Source organism: Podarcis vaucheri (genome assembly GCF_965113315.1).
Source record: "Podarcis vaucheri genome assembly, chromosome: 1".
Lineage (NCBI taxonomy): Eukaryota > Metazoa > Chordata > Lepidosauria > Squamata > Lacertidae > Podarcis > Podarcis vaucheri.
Genome location: NC_138759.1, coordinates 95,273,726 through 95,287,725, shown reverse-complemented (window position 1 = coordinate 95,287,725; position 14,000 = coordinate 95,273,726). Strand labels below are relative to the sequence as shown.

General features: G+C 40.5%; 1 protein-coding gene across 14 annotated transcripts in view; it reads right to left on the bottom strand.

Annotated features, from left to right (window-relative positions):
* The window catches only part of KALRN (kalirin RhoGEF kinase), a 508,727-nt gene that overhangs the window by 300,442 nt on the left and 194,285 nt on the right, over positions 1 to 14,000 (bottom strand). The gene's annotated exons all lie outside the window — the stretch shown is intronic.

Genomic DNA, 14,000 nt, shown 5'->3' with positions numbered 1-14,000 from the left:
TCAGCAATATGTCAGAGCACATGTATTTAAAAACAATTGTTTGTTTGTTAAATCTATATAACCATTCATCAATAAATACATCCTGGGCAGCTTACAAGCAAAACAATATTGAAATGCAATATATAATAATTAAAATAAACAAGTAAATAACAAAAGCCACACCCCAAAGCCATCCCACTTTCTCCCATGGATTTTGATTATGAAACTATCATACGCAAAATGGAGCCTGTTGTCAGTCAAATCACTGCTCTTCTTTCCTTTGGCCCTTTGTGTCTCACCAGCACACCTTTTCTGGTGAGATATTTTTGGCCTTTATTTATTCATACTTTATATCTACTGTTGCCAAGTTCTTTACTGTTCTGCTGCTCGTTCTCAAACCACAAATCCGACCCATGGATGGATTGTTTGTTCATGGAAAGAAAGTCATTTTTGAAATAGCCCTATTTTACAGGTGATGAGTATTATCTGCCAGACAGGAGTATAAATCTGAACAAAACTAGAACACTTTACATACATCAGCTGTGAGGAGCTGGGAAGAAGGAAGAGAGACGAAAGCAGAAGCCTAAATAATTTATGTGTGCTGCTTATATATTCTGACATCCCTGACACACTTTTTAAAACATTAATGAAAAATCATTTTACGGGTGGCTGAGTCATGACTGTCAGTCTGTAAAGGCTCCATATCTTGCCACCTGACTCTTCCATATGCTTTTAGCTCTTTTGACAGCCAAGCTGCTTGTAACTTACGAGTGCTCATCAGCATACAGCACCAGGAAATATGTTGACCCATAGATGTGCCAGTAAATACCCAAAGAAACATCATGAGAGGCTAGCTGTGAAAGATCAATTCTTTTTCAGTGGCATTTTTACACTGTAGCCACCAGGCCCTAATCTTGCTGCTCCTGCTTTTGCAAACCTGCTGTTCTTTTAATTAGTTAAGCTGCCATGCCAGTGCCGCTAATGGTTTGGGAAATTATCTGATAAATGTCGGAAGGCCTCCCAGGCTGCAATACTCATGCTACTTAATCTGGAGCAGTCCTGTTAACATCCTGGGTTACCTCCACTTTCACTGGTTTGAACACGGCCTGTTGGTTTGTTGGTTACATCTGTAATATGCCAATGACCTCATGGTGGGCGTAGGTCCCCTAGTCCTAGTCCAGACCTGTAACCATGACAGCACACTGGTTGTCACTTTATTCATTAATATTAGCCCTTAATAGTATCCTACCAAATGGTTCTGAATTAAAAGATTCTGCTGGCCCATCTATTTGATTCTATATATTTGTACGCATTTTACATAAACCTCAGGACAATGGTATAACCCTTCAGATTTTTTCAAATTTTGACTCAATCATAAAGGTCCCTGGAAGAGCTTAGACTGATGGGAAGTTTTGCTTCTGCACATGACTCTGGCAAACATCTAAGCTGAAGCATTCCCTCCTCACCCATCCTAGAATGTTCAGTTCACATTGAGTTCATGAAACATCGTACCCTGACCTGTTCTTAAAGCATGGTTGATCACATCTACGGAATACAATAGTTATGCCCTGTTAAGTCTTGCTATATCAATCACTAGTTATAGTTTAAGTCTTGCTATATCAATCACTAGTAATTGTTTAATATGAGGTCTTCACGCCTGTCCAATTCTGTGTTCCCTTTCCCAACCTTTAATCTATTGATGATTAATGCCTATATGCAACCCTTGCATTGTATTTGTGTTAACCAATCAGCAACAAGCACATATGTGGCAATGCTGTAATATTCAATAAAAGGGACTCCCCGAGAAATGCTCGGGAGATGCCTCCCATATGACACTTGTCACTCGTCTGTCGTTTATTTCAACCCAACATTAGACCAGTCACTATTTCTCAGCCTACACACTTCAGTGGTAGTGGTACATGTGAACGTGTTGGAGGGAGGGAAATCTAAAACTGATGTTACAAATATTTATCGGGTAAATTATTGTATGAAGGACACATCTGAGCAGTGGAACAACGTCCAGTAGACGCTTGGGTTGCGAACATGATCCGTGCGGGATGCACGTTCGCAACCTACAGCATTCGCAACCCACAATGGCGCGTCTGTGCACGCGCGGGTTGTGATTCGGCACTTCTGCGCATGTGCAACTGCCAAAACCTGGAAGTAACCCGTTCCAGTACTTCCGGGTTTTGGCGGTCCGTAACCCAAAAAAACGCAACCTGAAGCATCTGTAACCCGAGGTATGACTGTATCGTTATTATTATTACAGTGGTACCTCATGTTGCGTAACCTCCAGGTTACGGAATCTTCGGGCTACAGCCACGGCAAACTCAGAAGTGTATACTTCTGGGTTTTGCTGCTCTCGCATGCGCAGAAGTGCTCTGCGTGCCATGCACATGCGCAGAAGCGCTCTGCGTGACGCGTGCATACACAGAAGCGGCACCTCTAGTTACGGATTTTTTGGGGTGCACACGGCACCCCGAAACAAATTAAATCTGCAACCAGAGGTACCACTGTATTTGTTATTTTTATTATACACACCTGCCAGTGTGGCTCATAGGATCTCACAAAGTAGTCTTAAGAACAACAAATGCTTCTGATACTCAATTCAGGAGTTGGCCACGTCAACATAGATCTCCAATGGAAGGTGGATAAAAGAATTAGCCACCTGATTTTGCCCAGAATGATGGGGAAATTAAGTCACTTCAGCCAACTGGTTAAAACATTGATGGAAAAGAAGGGACTCATCTCTTCCCTTGCTTGGTCAATTCCCTGCTAGACTATGAAGAAGTGCAACCCAGAAAATACACTGCAAAAGAGAAAGAAAAACCAACTCGTCTACTGTCTTGAGGTCTAAAGCAGAAAGCCATGTGTGTAATTTCATCCCGTATATCCTATTACGCTGAAGGACTGAGCACCAGAGTTAGCAATAATACGCTCTTCATCCCAAACATGCTTTGCTTACAGAAGGCAGGGGGTGGGGGAATATGTAACAAGATTAAATTGACTACTGCTTAAATTCTGCAAATTGGCTTTTCTTCGCTAAAAGGAGCTCCTCTGAGCCACACAAAGAACTGGTTGCAGGTTAATGAAATTTGACTGATCTCCAGGGGGAGCAAGCTGTTGCCATAAAGATCTATGACATCTGTGGTGAAATGACTATCTAGCTTGTCCACAAGACACAAGGAGGACAGGGCTGAATGAAGTGCTTCAAGGCTTTGTATTATTCTTAATTGTACTTGAACAACTATATTACAAAGCCATTTTCCAAGCACACCCTATTCGCTACTATACATTAAAAAAAATCAATACCTGTTGTTTTCTTTTGGATTTTATATTCAGTTAAAACAAAAACAAAAAACCCATCACACTACACTGTAGAAATTAAGAAAAAGCAGCCAGGAGAAAGAAAAATACCAAGGAAACTTGTTATTCCACAAGGTAGTATTTAAAAACGTTCCTCCACAAAGTAAAGTTGTAGCACATAATTCTGTTTCATGACCACCCATAATTTCTTTAACATGGTTCTAGTTAAATGTCGACACATTATTTAGCCATTAAAGTAAAACAAACTTATTCAGAGACATCAAGAGCTGTGTTGGAAATGTTTTCATGGAGAGGAGTGCCACTGGAAATTGGAATATTTTATTAGTCTAATTGGTTAGTCTGACAATTTCGCATGTCAGAACCATGCCAAGTTCCCACTCACCAGCTGAGCCTCCCAGCCATCTGTGGTGACCAGAAGACTCGGTAGTGCCAAAGATAAGTCTTCAAAATCATGACTCATAAGCTCTCAAATTATTGATTTAAATTACAAATCGGGGGCGGGGGGTGACTACTGACAATGAAAAAAACCACACACAACACCATGGCATCTTAAGGCCAATTTATATAAGCAGCAGAATTGTGATAACAGGCTTTTCCTAAACTGTACTATTTCAGGCTGCAGGTGGGAAGCTACATGTTTGAATGCTATCTATTGGTAGGGAGATTTCTTCCACAGTGTGGGAGTATTAAAACATGCAGCCCCCAGTATGCAGTTCGAAATGGTACGGTCCAAAAAAACCTTTACTGCCCGATTCTACTGGTTATATAAATTGATCCAACTATTCTGCATACCTCATGTATCCAATAGAACAGAAACCATGATGATGTCAACCAACATAGATTCTGGATTATGGAATAACAAATCAACAGAGGAAATTGCTCAGCTGAGTACATAAATTAGTAATATACTATAAAACACACACACACCAGTTATCTTTTCAATTGTACATTCCCTCAAGAAAAAGGTTCTTGGAGGGCAATTTAAGAACCACTGTCTTTAATGATAGCTAACTGAATAATTTATATTGCCAGAATATTTAGATTATAGGCTGAATTAAGAATCCTGTTATCTAGATTCAACACAATGAAGATACAATACACCAAGCACGTATGTAGCACTATCTTCATTTATGGCAATAGTCCTCAACAATCTTAGTTGAAATTAATGAGAGCTGATAATAGCATAGTGACCAAAAGACTTGAGTTTGGAATCAGGAAGTTCCAAGCTTAAGTTTTGCCTCTAGCATTAATTAACAAGCTGGTATTTACATCATCATCCCTTCTAATAGTAAACTCAGGTGGTGAGTGCAGCAGTTTTGTGAAAGAAAGGGAAAGTAAAAAAAGAAGACGACTTAGAACAACCTAAAACTGAGCATGCCCAGGAGACATGGTGTGGTATGTTGACTATCAGCAGGAAAAGGAAACACTGTGGAAAGGGAGAACAGGGTGGTTTACAGGAGGGCAGGACTGATCCTTAAAAACATGAACAGGAGTACTCTTATTAGGTCAGAATACAGAAAACATTTTGTCGCAGGTCCCACTTTTGGGTTAATAATAGTGATCTACCTAACAAGATTATTTTGAGAATGAACACAAAATAATGTATGCATCCTCAATCAGCCCCAGACACACTGACCAGATATCTGGAAGCTGTGGCTGGATGGCTGCTTGGGAGCCGGCTGAAGTTATACCCTTCGAAGACAGAGGTCCTCTGGCTGGGTTGGGACGGCATGGGGTTGGGAGGCCAACTCCCATCTCTTGCAGGGGCTCAATGTGTGCCAGAGCCTTCTGTCAAGAGTTTGGGTGTAACCCTTTCCATGGAGGCACAGGTTACAGCTACTGCAAAAGTGGCATTTTTCCATCTCTGCCGTATCAAACAGTTGATCCCTTACCTTTTCCCACCCTCATCTGGCCACAGTGATCCATGCAACGGCCATTTTATATATTATTATTATTATTATTATTATTATTATTATTATTATTATTATTATTATTTTATTATTATTATTATTATTATTATTATTATTATTATTATTATTATTATTATTATCATGAGAAAGGGGCAATGCAAATAAAAATAAAAGCAACTCAACAGATTCTGCATCAAGACCATATCCTGTTTATCTGCAATCTGGCCCATTTTGCATTGGCAGTGTTCCCATCAAAGTACTACTCTAGCATTTCAATATGCTTATTCATTTAAAACATTCATATGCCACAGTCCACCAAGACAAATCACAGAATTGTAGAATTCGAAGGGACCCTGAAAGTCACCTAGTCCAAGCCCCTACCATGTAAAAGAGCTGCTTTATTTGTCCTCAAAGCTGCTTACAAACTATTAAAAAATCTGCAGTCAACTAAAAAAGCTAACCATCAATAGCAGCGATATGACAACTGTTCTTATCCCAGCCAGATAAGTATATTATTAATTTAATATTCGGATTAGGAAAAGCTAACACTTTTGGATCTGTGGGCACATTTGCAAGCAGCAGAAAGTATTGTGGGCTCCATGCATGCACCACACACATACCCCAGTCATGCACACATGCACACATAGTCTCTGTCCCCACCTGCAATTAGGCCGGGGTTTTCACTTTTTTCCAAGCCTAATGTGGATCCTAGAGAATGCACCTAAAGAGGAAATACCTAACATTCCTCTCCAGCTGCAGTCTTCAAGAAGATAAAATGTTAGGCTTGAAAAAAAGCCGTCTATTGAAGAAGAGTTTGGATTTGATATCCCGCCTTTCACTCCCCTTCAGGAGTCTCAAAGCGGCTAACATTCTCCTTTCCCTTCCTTCCCCACAACAAACACTCTGTGAGGTGAGTGGGGCTGAGAGACTTCAAAGAAGTGTGACTGGCCCAAGATCACCCAGCAGCTGCATGTGGAGGAGCGGAGACGCGAACCCGGTTCCCCAGATTATGAGACTACTGCTCTTAACCACTACACCACACTGGCTCTCCCAGTAAAAGGCTTTATTCAAGCCTAATTTCAACAGGGAGAATAATAGGGAGGCGGAGGACTCAGTAGATGATAGGGAAAGCATCGATGGGCAACCCATGAGCTGATAGAAGAGAGGGACTCAAAGAAGTGAGTCTGGGGGTAGCATCCCAATACTCAGGACACTGTTTTTAACTCAAGAAAGCCCTATACCTGAATGCTACCTGCCAAGGAATGCTACTTCCAAAGAAGTAGGGCCTCCAAGGATGTTAATAAACAGACAGGCTTCTATGTGAGGAGGTATTTCGGTGCACGTGTTTCCACATCAGAATGCCATTGTGTATATGTTACAAGTGCTTCAGACAGTCTAGGGACAAATAGGGTAAACAAGACCATGGAACAGAGACAGTCTGAGATTCTGCTAACCAAGGCTGGAGGTGAATAATGGAGGTCCTGACATTGCAAGCTAATGACAATTAGCTAATGGCAACTAGCTAATTAGCTAATGGCAAGCTAATAAAACACTGGAGTTATTACTATTCACCTCTAGTATTTTAAAAATTGATGCCAATCAAGCACTAGGAAATGTCCTGAAATAACTGCAAAACGATTGCACTCAAAGTTCAGCATTATTTACGGTGTGGTCAGTTAACCAACTTCCCAGGATAAAGAATATGTGGCAAAAAAGGATTGTAATTCCAGCCATCAGTCCCATCCCTAACTGCCATGCATTCACCCAAACTTCTGCACAGAGACAACACATGTACAAGTTGCACAATCGTAACACTTTTGTAGGATACATGCACAATAGTGTTGAGCCGTGGCGCTCAAGAGATTATTTCTTCACTATATTAATCATTTCACAATTATGGATGCTTTTCGTATATATACACATTCAGACTTACTTTGCACATGTATTCAAACTGAGTCCTAAAAATACCAGGATTTGCACTGTTTTGGTTTTGATTCACATTCCTATTCTGCTGACCAAATCTGCCGTTCTGATGTTTATTTATTTACTTGTGCCATTTAATAATCTGACATTCTCCTTGGAATGGACCCAAGACAGGTTACAAATGTAACATAAAAACTCCAGATATATATGTATGTATGAACAACAGCCTAAAGTCATCATATACTGTTCCAATGACTTTGGGGATGGGGGGGATAGCTTGTCTAAAACTATTCATGTGTTCAGCCAGACCAGCTTCCCTTGTGAGGAAGTTCCTCACCTGAAGAGTTCCACACCTGATACAGAATAGGTCATATTCCACAGCCCACGCATCCTCAAAGCATGTGAAAGGTGGCAATTGTATTTTATTGTCTCTACCTCCAAAGTTGTCTGCTGGTGCTTAATTAAATTACACTCTTACAGGTTTTTAACTAGGTGTAAAGCTTTTCCTTTGGAAAGTGTGAGCTTTGGCTGCTGCCATCATTAAAGGAAACTGTTAACAGTTTAACAAGAAGGAAATTATAACAGCTATAGCAGAAATAGTTGCTCTTTTTTGGTAACAGAGTTCCAACATTTTGACATAAAAAAGCAGAGACTTAACTGCAGTTGATCATGCTGCTTCAAACAAGTTAAGCATTTTGAGGCGTGGTGTGAATTCATACATTGAGTTATCATTGGACTGAGAGGTTTCTTTTGATGAAAGTTGAACTTTAAATCTAAAGAGATTCCCCTTCCCCACTGCTCTGACTCACCATGAACTGTCTAATCTAGAGAGTTTATTTATTTGCTAGGAATGTATTGATTTAGCTACAAGACAGCATTTGTCATTTTCAGTCCAACCTGTTGGTACATGTGTATGTTTAACATGTTATTTAATATTTTAGTTCCTTTCAATACTAGTCAAATATTATTAAATGAAACAGAATTGATCATAATTTAGGCATCTTTTCCCACACTTTATGCTTCAGTAAAATGAGAATTAACAATACAATGTAAATTAGGGAAAGCAGAATCAGAGTGAGAGGAAACTGAGAAAGAAATACAAATATGCCATGGGTCCGAAGCATTACTGCAGCATCTCAACAACTTAGAAGCCACAAGAAGCAAAATTCAGACTTGATCCTGGTTCAAAAAGAATTGTACATCTATGTTACTTCCATTTATCCTGCCCTCTCACAAGTCAATAACCTGTTGCTCAGGAAAACTACAGGATGGTAATTGAAAACAGGGCCTCGTCCATGACAGGAAATCAGCCCAGTTTTGATGTCTTTTGCAGCTCTCAGCCAATCATTCAGGGAGCCTTGGAAAATGAATATACGAGATGACAATCTCTGAACAGAATATGGCGAAAGTGCTTATCTCTAGTGCCTTCTCACTGAATAGCTTCAGCAGTAATGATAACCTCTGATTAAGAAATACAGCTACTTCCTGAGTTTGGATTTCGCTAGGCTCCCCTGACAAAACTGGTTAAGCAAAAAAGCTACATAATATGTTTGGAAAGGAAACAAATGTACCATAAGAACGCAATCCCCTTACTGGGTCTGCCCACCAGAGGTCTACCTAGCCCAGTATCCAGTTTCCAGTATTGCCAGTTCCAGATGCCTCAGAGGAAATGTATAAGCACAGACCATTAACAGAATACTCCAGTTTCTGCCAATCACTCAAGTACCTAAACCATATGCTTTCCAAGATGAGTTACTATTCACGTCAAAGTAACAACCATTCTATGCATGTCTACTCATATGTAAGCCCCAGTGAGGACTTAACTCCTAGATAAATGTGTATAACGGGGGAGGGTGGGGGGGACCATTTTCAGCTGAGAGCCTCATTCCCTCTTGGGCAATCTTCTGGTTAAAGGACACAATCCAGTGGTGAATGTGACAAAAGTGAGTGTAGCTACACACACATCACTCTACATCCTGGCAGGCAAGAGGTATTTTTACAGGTCAGGAGCACATTCTGACCAAATGAAACCACCAGAAGAGAGCACAGAGCAGGGTCAGTGAGAGATGTGACTTGCGGAGCGAACATATGCTGGGCAGATGTGGGAAAATTCCATTCCACCTTAAGGAGCAGACATGGGATTGTTACGTGTCACATGTCTGTTTACGTTCCAGCACAGTCTGCTGGGAACTTCCGTTTGTGTATAGCTTTTGTTTGACTCTGTTTCTCTGAGGAGAAGAAAGGGAGACGACATGTTTTCTTTGTCCTGATTTAGGCTTAATAAATCTTTAGCTCTTAGTATGTTTCCACAAGCCTCACGCCTGTTCTGTTTGTGCAGTATGCTCTGCTAATATAGCGTGCTCTGGCTTTTGAAGTCTGAGTCACTGATTTACGTCTCACCAGAGATCAGGGGATCATCACAGCTGGGATCTCAATCCCCGAAGGATGCCAACAGCAGAGTCCTGTGGGCCAGATAGAGAAACTTGGAGGGTCACATCTAGCCCGCAGATCTGAAGTTTCTACCCCTGGTGTAAAGTCATCAAGCAGTATAGATTGAAAATATGTATTTGCTGCTATCATCTACAAAAGCATAAAACTTAGGGGAAAGGTTCATATTTTCAGCAAGTTTTGCTAGCTGTTTCCAGACAAAAAATATCTCAATATAAGCAATTATTTGAAAGGGCTCTTAAACAGAGCTTTATCAGATTTCTTATATCAAGCTGTTTTGTTCTAATGACACTGAAAACCGGTTTCTCAAATAAGTCATGCTACCAAAATGTTTTTCAAGCAATACTTCACCTTGTAGTTAACACCACCGGTGGGAAAACAGATGAAGTGGGACTGTGCTATTGAATGACATTCTGCAGTCAGACAAAGAAAACACTTTCTCCACTCTCCAGCACTGTATCTAGATAGAAGATCAAACTGACACATGGCTTACTGAATCTGAAGTCAGCAACTTGCTGATCCTGAAGTGTGATTACCTGCAGAGAAAAGTGTTCTTATACAGCCTGCTAAAATCTGCAAACCAGAAAAGTAGAAAAGCACACCTTACAATCCTAGTATGTCTTCTTCATTTCAAGTGCTACTTCCTTGAATTTCACCTCACCAAAATAATTGAGATCAGCTTGATAAAACTCAAGTTGACTCAGCATGTTCTGCCAAGTCCTCACAGCTCTACCCGAAAAGGTCTAGCCAAGGCAAACATCTCAGTGAGATCTCACGATGGGCTATTGAGCCATGAGACTATAGACATAATAATATCCATCCTTTGCCAATTGAAAAACATTTATTACGTAGTTCATGACACAACACAGATGGGGCTTGTCAATCTCGGAAGGTAGCCCATCTAGGAAAAGGAAAACTCTGATCAGAAACTTTAACTGCTTTGTGGGATATCTTTGGGAGAAGAAAAGGCTAAGGAGTAAACCCTGAAAAAGGAGTAAACCCTGAAGCTGAGTTAGTAAAATGGTTGGATGGCGCCTTGTGCGCATCCTTCTGGCAGCTTCTGCAGCCAAGCTGGTGCCAAGCGTATTACTCTGCTTCCCTTTGGACCACATCAGCAAGGCTGAGAAGAGGGTGGGTGTTTTCCAGCACACCTCCATACACACTGCCCAGGCTTGTTCCCCAGGGAGGTCACTTCAGTGCTGCTTACCCAGTGATTAGACTTCACCCTCAGAGGTCCACTCCAATGTCTCTCGAGACAGACAGATATCCCCTTCCAATACATGGTATAGCCAGGCTAGCTTCCTGGTGATATGATGGGCCTTTAAGGAAAAGACTCTCCATGAGATGGCAAATGGGTGGGGTACCCCCCCAACTCATGGGTAGTTAGAAGGACAAAAACAGAATTGAGCGTTGAGTGATGTGAGCTAAAAGCAAAGCAGCAAACTGGGAACCCAGAGAGAGAGAGAAAGATCCATGACTGATTTCTGTTTGAATCCAATGCTGCGGCTGTGGAGGAAGCAAGGTCCTCTTGAGGGGGGGGAGGGGACTAAGCTGTGAACCCCTCCATCATAGGTTCAAGTTGTAGATATGTGTATATCATAAAGACACTGCAGTCTTCACTGTGCCTCGTTCTAAAGGAAATGTGCACCCTGGGAAAGCACCTGGAACCCTAGGAATCTTGCACCACTCAGAAAATAGGGTGGTGTGTAACAATATACATACATGTCTCATGATGCCCAATATACTCAAGAGCATAAACTGAGAAAGATTCAACCCACCAGAAATCTGACATGGCACCACGCAAACAAATTTTAAATAGAAATAGCTGTTTGATCACGAGGCATCAAATGAGAGCTGTGTTATTATTAATGCCAAACACATCTAAAAGTTAATAGAAAGGCTTGCAGGCAGTCTAAAAAAGCACAAGGTGTTTACAGTGGCTCAAACACTACAGGATGTTAATTAGCTCACCCCAAACAGATGCAGGATTTAGGATGCCTGAGTGCAATAGTACCTTTACTGCAGTGTATGTGTTCAGAGGATGTGCAGAAATCTCATGCCAGAGATGTTATATGGTACTGAAAAGCCCTCCCAAGTCTAAACATGGAAGGATATTAAATGCTTCTTACAACTCGGCTCTCTTCCCACTACATCTCTTTGCTCTCCTTTCTTGGCAGTATTCATTGACTATAGCAAACTGAAAAGCCATTTTGTCCATGGTCCAAATGTTACATTTTAGTTGTATTGAGTTTCAGATACCAAATTAGAAGGAAAGGAAAAGGGCATAAGTAGCATACCTCATATGCACAGACATATAGCACTGGGGTGGGGAGGCAACAGGGGCAGCCATCTACCCCTGCTCCTGAAAATGCCACTAGGCATAATGTAGCAATGATATGGATTTTCCAGAAAATGTTGGAATTAGAAACATTTCTGGAAACATTTCCTATGCAAATTTGCATAGGGTACTTTGCATCAGAGCATTTTTAGTTTGTATCATAAAATTTCCAGTTTGCATCAGAAATATTTTCTAATGCCCGAGGGAGTGATATAGTTTAGCATGTTTAATTTAGTTTTATTTAGTCAACTAAAACTTTCTGATAAATCCATCAGTCTTGTATTTGCAATTCATCAAGAAAGAGGTTAATTTAAAGTCAGGCATAGACAAACTCGGCCCTCCAGATGTTTTGGGGCTACAACTCCCATGATCCCTAGCTAACAGGACCAGTGGTCAGGGATGATGGGAATTGTAGTCCCAAAACATCTGGAGGGCCGAGTTTGCCTATGCCTGATTTAAGTGATGCTGAGATGGTATTTTACTTGTGTGAGACTGGCTGACATGAAACCAGAGTCTTCTATAAAGTGTTGGAGCAGTTGCCGGGGTGGGTACTCTCTTTCCTATGTGGTGGACCTGCCCGATGGTACAATCTTTTGGGACTAGGGTTACACCCCCACCCCCACACCCCCACCCCTATCAGTTTATTCCTTTGAACCCTAGCCTTGCTGTGCTTTCTATTTTTCCTGGGGAAAATTGAAAATGCTCACCATTGGAACCAGTTCCCCGAGTTCACACGTACTTGTAATTTCTGTTGTCTAATCCCTTGTTTATTTCTTTTGATTATTACTTTAATACAGTTTAAGAAAAACAATAAATGGGTTTAGTAATAACCATTATACCATATTTTCTTATCCCCAGTCAGAACTTTCCCCCCTTCCAGTAGCTTTCGATACATATTTTAGCCATTAGCAAAATATAAAAATTCTAAATCAGTACTAAATGTGATGTTGAATAATAGTCGTATGCAGAGTAGTTTCATTGAATTTAATTTCAATGGGTCTACTCTGAGTATGGCATAGTTAGTTATCACCCTAAGTTATTTACATAACACAATGGGATTTGTTATTACTGTTTGCTGCTTTGGGCACTTGGTTATAAATGTATCTGAAGAATTCTATTGATTTTGATGTAGTTAACTTCCAAATAAACCTCATGTTAGGATTGTAGCCTGATCTTAACTTCTGGTTAATTATTCAGTTATAAATTGTATGTTAAAAGTGATTTTCTTTCAATAATCCACAAGTATTCAGCAATGGTGGGGTGAGCTACTGGTTTGGGGGTATACCTGTCCCCCACATCAACTCCCTCTCTGGTGCCACCTATGTCTGCATTCAAACTCACATTATAATTTTTAAAAACTTGTTTCTTTATGAAAAATTGGACAAATAAGTTAGCTGCATTTGCCAGCTGCAGTGGACTTATCTGTGTGCTTTTGTTAATTATTATAACAAAGAATACTGACAAAAATAATATCAGAAGACTATGGGCTGCATTAATAAATCATGTTGGCAGATCACTGAGAACTGTAAATAGTTCAACAGTTTTTAGAAGAGGTGGTACCTGCTAATGGCTTACGACAAATCAGTGAAAACAATTAGCACCTCTTAACATATTAGGCACTAAGTGGGTTTTAACAGTTGCATGTGACACTAATTGCTTAGTAGAAAAACATTTGTATTTGTGTGTGTGTGTTTCTTAATATGTCCAATTCATAGCATTGTAGGGACAATAGAGTAACAACTTAATTAAACAGCAACAAAAAGGAAATGTCCATGTATGAGCCATCTGACAATGACTCTCACTCTTGTCTAGTAATTATCTGGATAAGCTATCAATTATTAACAAACAACAAAACCCCCTTTTAGTTTTTTACCCAGCATGTATTTCAAAGAGAACACCTTTATCAATCCCTGGTGGATCAAACTCAAGAGTCATGTAGACCACTATCCTTCCTTCCTAAAGTGGTCAGCTGAGGCATGACCCCAGAAACTGGTATTCCATGGTATCTTGCCTCTGAACACTTGACCACTTAAATCAATAGTATTGTAAAAACTGCACTCTTGGTGTTAGGAAAG